Below are 8,731 nucleotides of genomic sequence, written 5' to 3'. Positions count from 1 at the left end.
CCTGGGCACTGAGCATAGGAGGATATGGTGGCTGTGGTTGAGCTCAGCCTTTTATCTCCCAAGAACCTGCTAGTAATGGTGCCACAGATCTGCAGAGACAAAGGCTATGGCACCCCTTCCCCCAGGTAACACCAGCAGTGTTGCTTTACTTTTTTTTTTTTTTGGTATTTTATGGGGTACCCAGGTTGTTCCAATCTGTATACCCTCCCATCAATGGTGTGCATCACACTGCAGTTCCCCAAGGTTGCCTCTATACAGTAATCCTGAGTCTTCTGCCCAGATTGGGCAGTCTTTCTCATCCCACACCTGCTGGTTCGTGTCTAGGGTTGGAGGTCATGGGGATCCTTTGTGCTTGTTTAACTTAGTTGTGTTAGTCAAGATCTATTCCATACAGATCCAAGCCTCAGAGGTTCCCCTTCCACCCCACTAACCTATCTGTTGGAGACAGGGAGACCCAGTGAATGAGTGCTATTCCTCCTTTGCTGCTCCCTCCCTGTGGCACCCGTCCTGCACTATTTTCCTTTTTCTTCTTTATTTTTTTCCTTTTCTCCTACCAGATTAGTGGCATATTTTATCTTTTGAGGAAGGCAATGTTCTGTCAAAGTTCAGCAGGTATTCTGATTGGATGGGTTTGTCTGTGGATATCAGTCTTGGTGTATTTGTGGGAGAGGGTGGGTTACAAGTGTCATTCTACTCTGCCATCTTGCCCCTTCTCCCATGAAATTCTTTATTTCTTCTTCTACTCTAAAGGATAATTTTACTGGATAGAGTATCCCAGTTTGCAGCTTTTTCTCATTCAGGACTATGAATATATCTTGCCACTCCCTTTTGGCCATCAGTATGGAGAAGTCAGCTGAAAGCCTCATGGGGGTTCTCTTACAATTAACTCATTGTTTTTCTCTTACTGCCTTTAGAATTATGTCTTTGTCTTTAACTTTGGTCATCTTAATTATTATATGTCTTGTTGTAGGTCTGTTTGGGTTCTTCTTGTTTGAGACCCTCTGTACTTCCTGTACTTGGTTACCTGTTTCCTTCTTACGGTTTGTAAAGTTTTCAGTCATGATTTCTTCAAATACCTTTCAATCCCCTTTGCTCTTTCTTCTCCTTATGGGATCCCTATTATGTAAATATCCATACTTGCCCCTGCTGTGTCTTGCTTTATATTATCATATAGGTGCCCTGATATTACTTTCATTAGCTTTTACTTGCTTTTCTGTCTGCTGTTCTGATTAGATGACTTCCGTTATTCTGTCTTCTAAGTCACTTATTCATTCCTCTGCATTATCTAGTTTGCTTTTGACTGCCTTTAGCATGGATCTTATTTCAGCCATTGTCTTTTCTGTTTTTAATTTGTTCCTCTTTACAGTTCATATTTCATTTTCATAGTATTCTCTGTCTCTATTCAAAGTCTCTCATTTCCTTCAGTGCTTTTATCATCCCATTTTTGAAGTCATGAATTAGTAGACTGTTGAGGTCAATTTCATTGATCATTCTTTCAAGGACTTCTCTAGATCTTTTAATTGGAAGTGGTTCCTCTATTTTTTTTTTAATTTTTCTTATATCTCTCTGGTTGTATAGGTTTAAGTTTATCAGTTGTCTACTGTGATCTTGAAGGGCTTTTTTTTGTGTGGGTTTCTTTTTCTTAATTTAAAGTAGGATCATTCCTCTCTAGACTGTGTACATCTATTAGTTTTGTTTTTAGAAGCCTATTCTTAGTATGAATGGTTGCTACATTTTTCTTCTGTGTGTGTTGACTACTATCCCTTTATTTGTGGGTGAAGTTGGTGTTGTGATGATCAGAGCCTGCCCTGATTGTTGTTGAGCAGGACCTCCTTTTTTGTTCTGTTGTTGTCAAACCCTTGACAAGAGTTGGGTCTGCTCCCCTGTTGCCAGAAGAGAGGCTTCTATGCCCATTTTGGAGCTATGGTTTGTGGTAGGCAGGTTTGAATTGCTTCAGCTGGTAAGAAAAGTCACAGGGTATACCTCCACAGGAGATGTTCACTGGGAAGTGCCCTTTGTTGTGTTGCCTGTCATTTGCTATGCAGACTTACAAAGTACTCTTTGTTGATGCTGCTTTTATTCCACCTTAGCTGTGGGAATGTCAGTCTCCTGCTCTGGTGTCCCCTGATTTCTGGGCCTCATGAACCACCAGTGCGGATCCACCAATGTCAAGTGCTATGACCTGCTGTAGTGAGCATGCAGTCACACACCTGAATCCGTGGTGCACCACAGGTTCAGGGCAGACCCCAGGCCCACCTCTGCATATGATAGGATGTGTAAGCATATTGTAAATACCCATACTTGCCCCTGCTGTGCCCCAGAACTCAACTCACTGCCTGTTAGTGCCAGAGGTGCAATTTCACAAAGCATCAGCAGAGCAAATGCACCCTCTTTGCCTGGGGCTATAAACAAATCTCAATACCTTCTGTGACATTTCAGTGCCCCTGGATATGAATTCTGCTTTCAACCCCACCTCTGGGTGGCAGCAATGGCTATGATGAAGCCCCATCTCTCTTCTCATGAGAACGCACCACCAATGGAGCCAAGAGGAGGCAGCAGTTATGGTGTGCCTGTGTTGCACCCCCACACACAGACCAACATTGGTGCTTTTTTTTATGGGGATCCAGGCTATTCTGTCACACACAAACCCCCAGCCAGACTTCACACTGCTCTCTTGTCCTGTGAGGCTGCCTCTGTGCAGTAAGCCCCAGCCCTCTTACCAGGCTTGTCACCTATCTCCAGCACCCAGTCCTGGCTTGTCTCTGCCAGCTCACATCTAGGGATTGGGATCTCAGGGACCCTCCATGCCAGCTTTTCTTAGTTCTGCCTGCCAAGCAGCTGCCACTTTCTCCTCCAAACCTCAGAATCTCTGCTTCTGTCACTGCTGACTTCCCAGCTGGAGAGGGGGCATCCCAGCATGAGGGTGCCTTTCTTTCTTTGCCACTCCCTCCTTGCAGGACTGGTCTTGAAGTGGTTTTCTTTTCTTTTCTTTTCTTTTTCTCTTACGAGATTTTGTGAAAATCCTCCTGTATTTTGAAGTGAGAGGTATTCTGCCAGAGTTCAGTTGATGTTCTGTGTGATTCAATGGATTTATAGGTGTAATCCTTGGTGTATTTGTGGGAGAGGGCAAGCTGTGAGTCTCTCTACTCTGCCATCTTTGCACATCCCCAAGTTCTTTCATGTTAATGCAGAATTTTATTATATTTTATTTTATTTATAAACTTCCTTCTTAAAACTACTTTTTCAGCATTTCATAGGTACTGTTATGTTGTGTTAATTCTGCTTGTTTCAAGATAGTTTGTGATTTCCATTTTGATTTATTCTTTGAACCACTGGTTGTACAGGAACATGTTGCTTAACACTCAATGTTGCTTAATTTTCACATATTTGTGAATTTTCAGATTTCCTCCTGTTATAGATTTCTAGTTTCATATAACTTTAGTCTGAAAAGATACTTGAAAAGTTCTCAGTCATTCTTTATTTAAAAAAACTAAAAGAGTTTAGCAACACTAAACCCAAGCTAAAAGAAATATTGACAAGTCTACTCTAAATAGAAACGAAGCAGGATGCTACAAAAATGAGAAACTCATAACTGGAAAGGAGATAACTGCCATGAATTACAAAAAGAATAAACACAAAATTGTAAAAGAAGACATCTAACTCATTAAGAGTGGGAGAGTGAAGCAAGGAAAGCCACTGTGGAAAACAGTATGGAGATTCCTCTAAAGAATAGGAATAGACTTACCATATGACCCAGTAATCCTGCTCCTGGGCATATATCCAGAAGGAACCCTACTTCAAAAAGACACCTGCACCCCAATGTTCATAGCAGCACTATTTACAATAGCCAAGACATGGAAACAGCCTAAATGTCCATCAACAGATGACTGGATAAAGAAGACATGGTATATTTATACAATAGAATACTATTCGGCCATAAAAACCAACAACATAACGCCGTCTGCAGCAACATGGATGTTCCTGGAGAATGTCATTCTAAGTGAAGTAAGCCAGAAAGAGAAAGAAAAATATCATATGAGATTGCTCATATGAAGAATCTGAAAAAAAAAATACAAAACAGAAATAGACTCATAGACATAGAATACAAACTTGTGGTTACCAAGGGGGCAGGGGGTGAAAAGGGACAGACTGGGATTTTAAAATGCAGAATAGATAAACAAGATTATACTGTACAGCACAGGGAAATATACACAAGATCTTGTGGTAGCTCATAGCAGAAAAAAATGTGACAATGAATATATACATGTTCATGTATAACTGAAAAATTGTGCTCTACACTAGAATTTGACACAACATTGTAAAATGACTATCACTCAATAAAATAAGTATAAAAATAAAAATAAATAAAAGTTAGAAACAACAACAACTTCTTAAACTTGTTTTGTGGCCTAACATATGACCTACTCTGGACTATTTTTCATGTGTGTTTAAGAAAACTATGCATTCTGCTGCTTTTGGATGGAATGTTTTGTATATATCTACTAAATTCATTTGTTTAAACCATGGTCCAAGTCCAAAGTTGTCTGGTTGTTTTTCTATCTAGATGATATATTCATTTTTGAAAGTAGGTTATTGAAGTTCCATATTTTATTGTATTATTTTCTATATTTTCTTTCATATCAATATTTGTTTAATATATTTTAGATGCAGCAATGTTATATATTTGATATACATTTACAATAATTATATATTCTTGATGAATTAACACCTTTATCATTACATATTGCCTTCTGTTTTTCTTCTTATGATTTTTGAATTTGGCTAAAAGTCTATATTTTCTGATGTAAGTATAACTTGCCCTGTTCTCCTTTGTTTTCCACTTGCATGGAATATGATTTTCCATCCCTTCACTTTGAGCTTATTTTTATCCTTAAATTTTAATTAAATCTCTTGTAGGCAGAATATAGTTTGGTCTAATTATTTTTTAAATCTATCTAGCAATTTTATGTCTTTTGATTACAGATTTAAACCAAGGTGTTCTATATTTTATATGTATTCACATTAGTAATTAGTGTTCTTTCATTTCAACTTATTAACTCCTTTCAACATTTCTTGTAAGGCTTGTTTAGTGGTGATGGGTTTCCTCAGTTTTCATATTCTGGGACAATATTTACCTTTCCTTCACTTCTGAAAGACAGCTTTGTTAGGCAATGTATGCTTGCTTAGCAGATTTTTTCCTTTAAGCTTGTTGCATATAATATCCCATTCTCTTGTTCTGTAAGGTTTCTACTGAGATATCCATTGATGGCTTTCTCTGAGTTCCCTTATAATTTATAAGCTTTTTTTTTTCTCTTTCTGCTTTTAAGCTCATCTATTTTTCTTTAATTTTTAATAGTTTTATTGTAATGTGTCTTGGGGTGGAACTCTTTAAGTTGATTTTATTTGGTGACTTATATGTTTTATAAACTTAGATATCCAAATCACTCCCCAGATTTGAGAAGTTCTCAGTCATTCTTTATTAAAAACAACTACTACAACGACCTTTTGCCTACTTCTCTATCTCCTCTCCTTATGGAACTCAAAAGATTCACAAATTGGTCCTTTTAATGATATACTATAGCTCATGTAAGCTTTCAACACACTTTTTCATTCTTTTTTTCTTTGCCTTCCTCTGACTGGATAATTTCAAAATTTCTTTGTTCAGTCTCACTAATTCTTTCTTCTAGTTTTCAAGACTGCTGTTAATGTTCTCTATTGCATTTTTATTGCATTCTTTTTGTTAAACTTCTCACTTTATTCTTGTACCATTTTCCTGATGTTGTTGCATTGTCTTTCTGTGTTTTCTTGTAGCTCATTGAGTTTCCTTAAAACAACTATTTTGAATTCTTTATATATTAGATCAGAGATCCCTATGTTTTTGGGTTTGGTTACAGATCATGGTGATCTCCTTTTTAGCATCATGTTTCCTTGCTTTTTCATGCTCCATAGAGATTTGTTTTGCTGTCTTCACATTTGAAGTACCAGTCATCTCTTCCAGTCTTTACTATCTGCCATCAGGGGTGAAATATACACCTGTTATACATTTCTTACTCCCCTTTATGGCAGTGTTCTTAAGATTGTATTCCTTCTCTGTGTTCTGTAACACATCAGGCTCAGTGTTGACAGCTTCTCTTTTTTTTTTTTTTTTTTTTTTCATAAAAATGGTGCTAAAGCTCAAGCATGTCAAATGTGTGTTCTTTCTCTGGCCTGTAGATTTGACCAACTTTCTGTATGTTCTCACTAGCCATCTGCTGAAGCCTGTTCGCACTGACATCAGGATCACACAGAAGGAGCCATCTACAGAGTGGAAGAATGATTAGGTAAGGCATGTGGAGCACTGGAATTGTCTGTGGACCAGTTTGTGTGATATATTGGAGAGGTGTTTCCACTAACTCATGGGTGGGCTTCTTGATAGAACCCAACTAAGATACACATCTCATCAACACCCTTGAAGAGTCTTACCTGCAACCTTCTCAGACTCTTTTTGCTCCCTAGTCATGGAACTCTTTATTTAGTGCTTTAGATGGGATGAGACTGAAATAAGCCTCTTTGGAAATATCATGTCAAAAGGGAATCTGGGTGCTAACTCACACTCTCTCCTTCCTCCACAGGATAAATTATGGGCCAAGACAGATCTTCCTTGACCCTAAGCTGGGCCACCTTGGGGACAGTGTGATGTGGGTAAAGTCAAACTGTTTCTTTTACCAACTCCAGTACATCCAAATTCATATTTTTGGTTGAATGGCATGTGGAAATTATCTTCTATAAACCTGTATTTCCATGAAGACTCTCTCATCTGCAAGCAATTGCCTAAGTTAGTACTTTCCAGGCAATTTAAGCTCATGGCCAAGGGAAGCTAGAAATAGTTTATAGTCCACTACAGGGTCTATAAACAGGACTAAGGTCTGTTTGCCTATTATCTGATGTATAGGTGTGCAAGGTTCCTCCCAGGCCCCTTGGTGTATGGGGCTGGATTCTGCAGATCCCTCAAAGGCACATTTGTCCATAGATGTATGCCAAATTTGCATTGCTGAACAGGAAACAAAAGCAAGGGGTGACATATGACCGTGATACTGACATCACACCCCCCTGGAATTTTTAACTACCTGATTTGATCACACTCTGCCTCCAGAAATTCATCAATTACAGTTCAAGTTTCTTTATCCTGGCACTGCTACCCTTGACAGTTCTTCTGAGTCTCTGCTCTGATAATCCTTGACTCCCTGTATTCACTCTTCTGTGTCAAAGTTTGTTGTTCTGTGCCTTCCCTTCTCTTACAGATCTAAGAAATTAAAAAAAAAAAAAGTTCTTCCATCAGTTCAGCTCTATTCTTGTTGCTAGGATGAAGTGAAGACTTTCAAGCTTTTTATGTGCATAACAAGAAATTGGAAGACCATTAATTGAATCTTTATCAATGCATTATGTCTTTGTTTTATGTAACAGTTTTATCTGAAACTATATTAAATCAGATATTAGTATTTGCATGTGATATCTTTTTTCATCCTTTCCTCTTCAATATGTTTAAGTCCTTAGCTATAAAGTGAATCTTTAGTAGACAGCATACAGTTGAATCATATTTTTAAAATCTATTTTGTCAATACAAACTTTTTGATTGGACACATTAATCCATTTCAATTTAAAGTAAATACTTATAGAAAAGAACTTTCTTTGCCACTTCTTAGTTTGTTTGGGTTTTTTTGTATGTTTATACATTTTTGACCCTCACTTCCTTCATTATAACCTTCTTTTGTGTTTAGTTTTATAGTGACACAGTTTAATTTTCTTCTCAAGTAATTTTATTTTAAGCATATACAAAAATTCTACTCCTATACAGCTCAGTTCCCCCTCCTTCATTGTGTATTATTGATATGATAAATTCTTTTTTTCATTTTGTAACTATTAACATAGATTTATAATTATATTTATATGTTGGTATTTTAAATCTTGTAGAATGATAAAATATAGTTACATGACAAAATTACAGTAATATTGACCATTGTATTTTACTATTTTTTTTTTTTTTACTGAAACCTTGATAACTTCACACGTCTTTGAGTTACTTCTTATTTTCTTTTTAATTTCAACCCAAAGGACTCCCTTTAGCATTTTTGGATAAGGGCTAGTGTTAATGCATTCCCTCTGCTTTTATTTATCTGGGAATGTCTTACTTTCTCCCTCATGTTTGAAGGGCAGTTTTGCCTCCTATATAATTTTTGGTTGACTTTTTTTTTCCCCTCAGCATGTTAAATATACTATCCTATTGCCTTCTAGGCTTCAATATTTTGCCGAGGAATCTGTTGCTAGTGTTATTGATGATTCCTTGTACATGACAAGTTGCTTTTTATTTCTGCTTTCAAGATTTTTCATTCGTCTTAGACTTCTGATAATTTGCCTTGAATGTGTTTCAATGTGGGTCTTATTAAGTTTTAATATTTGGAGTTCACTGAGCATGTTGGATTTGTCTTCTTGGATTCATGTTTTCCACCAAAATTGGGGAATCTTCTGCTATTATTCTTTTGAATAAAATCTTCCTGAAGCTTTTATTTCCTCTTCTCTTTCTGGAATTCCCATAATGCATATATTGCTTGGTTGTGTTTTAAAAGTCCCTTATGCTCTGTTCATTCTTTTTATTGTGTAAATTTTAGCTCTTCAGATTCAATAATTTCAAATGTCCTATCTTCATGTTTTCTAATTCTTTCTTCTTCCTGATCAAAAATACTGTCAAAATTTT

This window comes from Camelus ferus, chromosome X (genome assembly GCF_009834535.1).
Source record: "Camelus ferus isolate YT-003-E chromosome X, BCGSAC_Cfer_1.0, whole genome shotgun sequence".
In the NCBI taxonomy this organism is placed as follows: Eukaryota; Metazoa; Chordata; class Mammalia; order Artiodactyla; family Camelidae; genus Camelus; species Camelus ferus.
Note: the sequence above shows the minus strand (reverse complement) of the source record.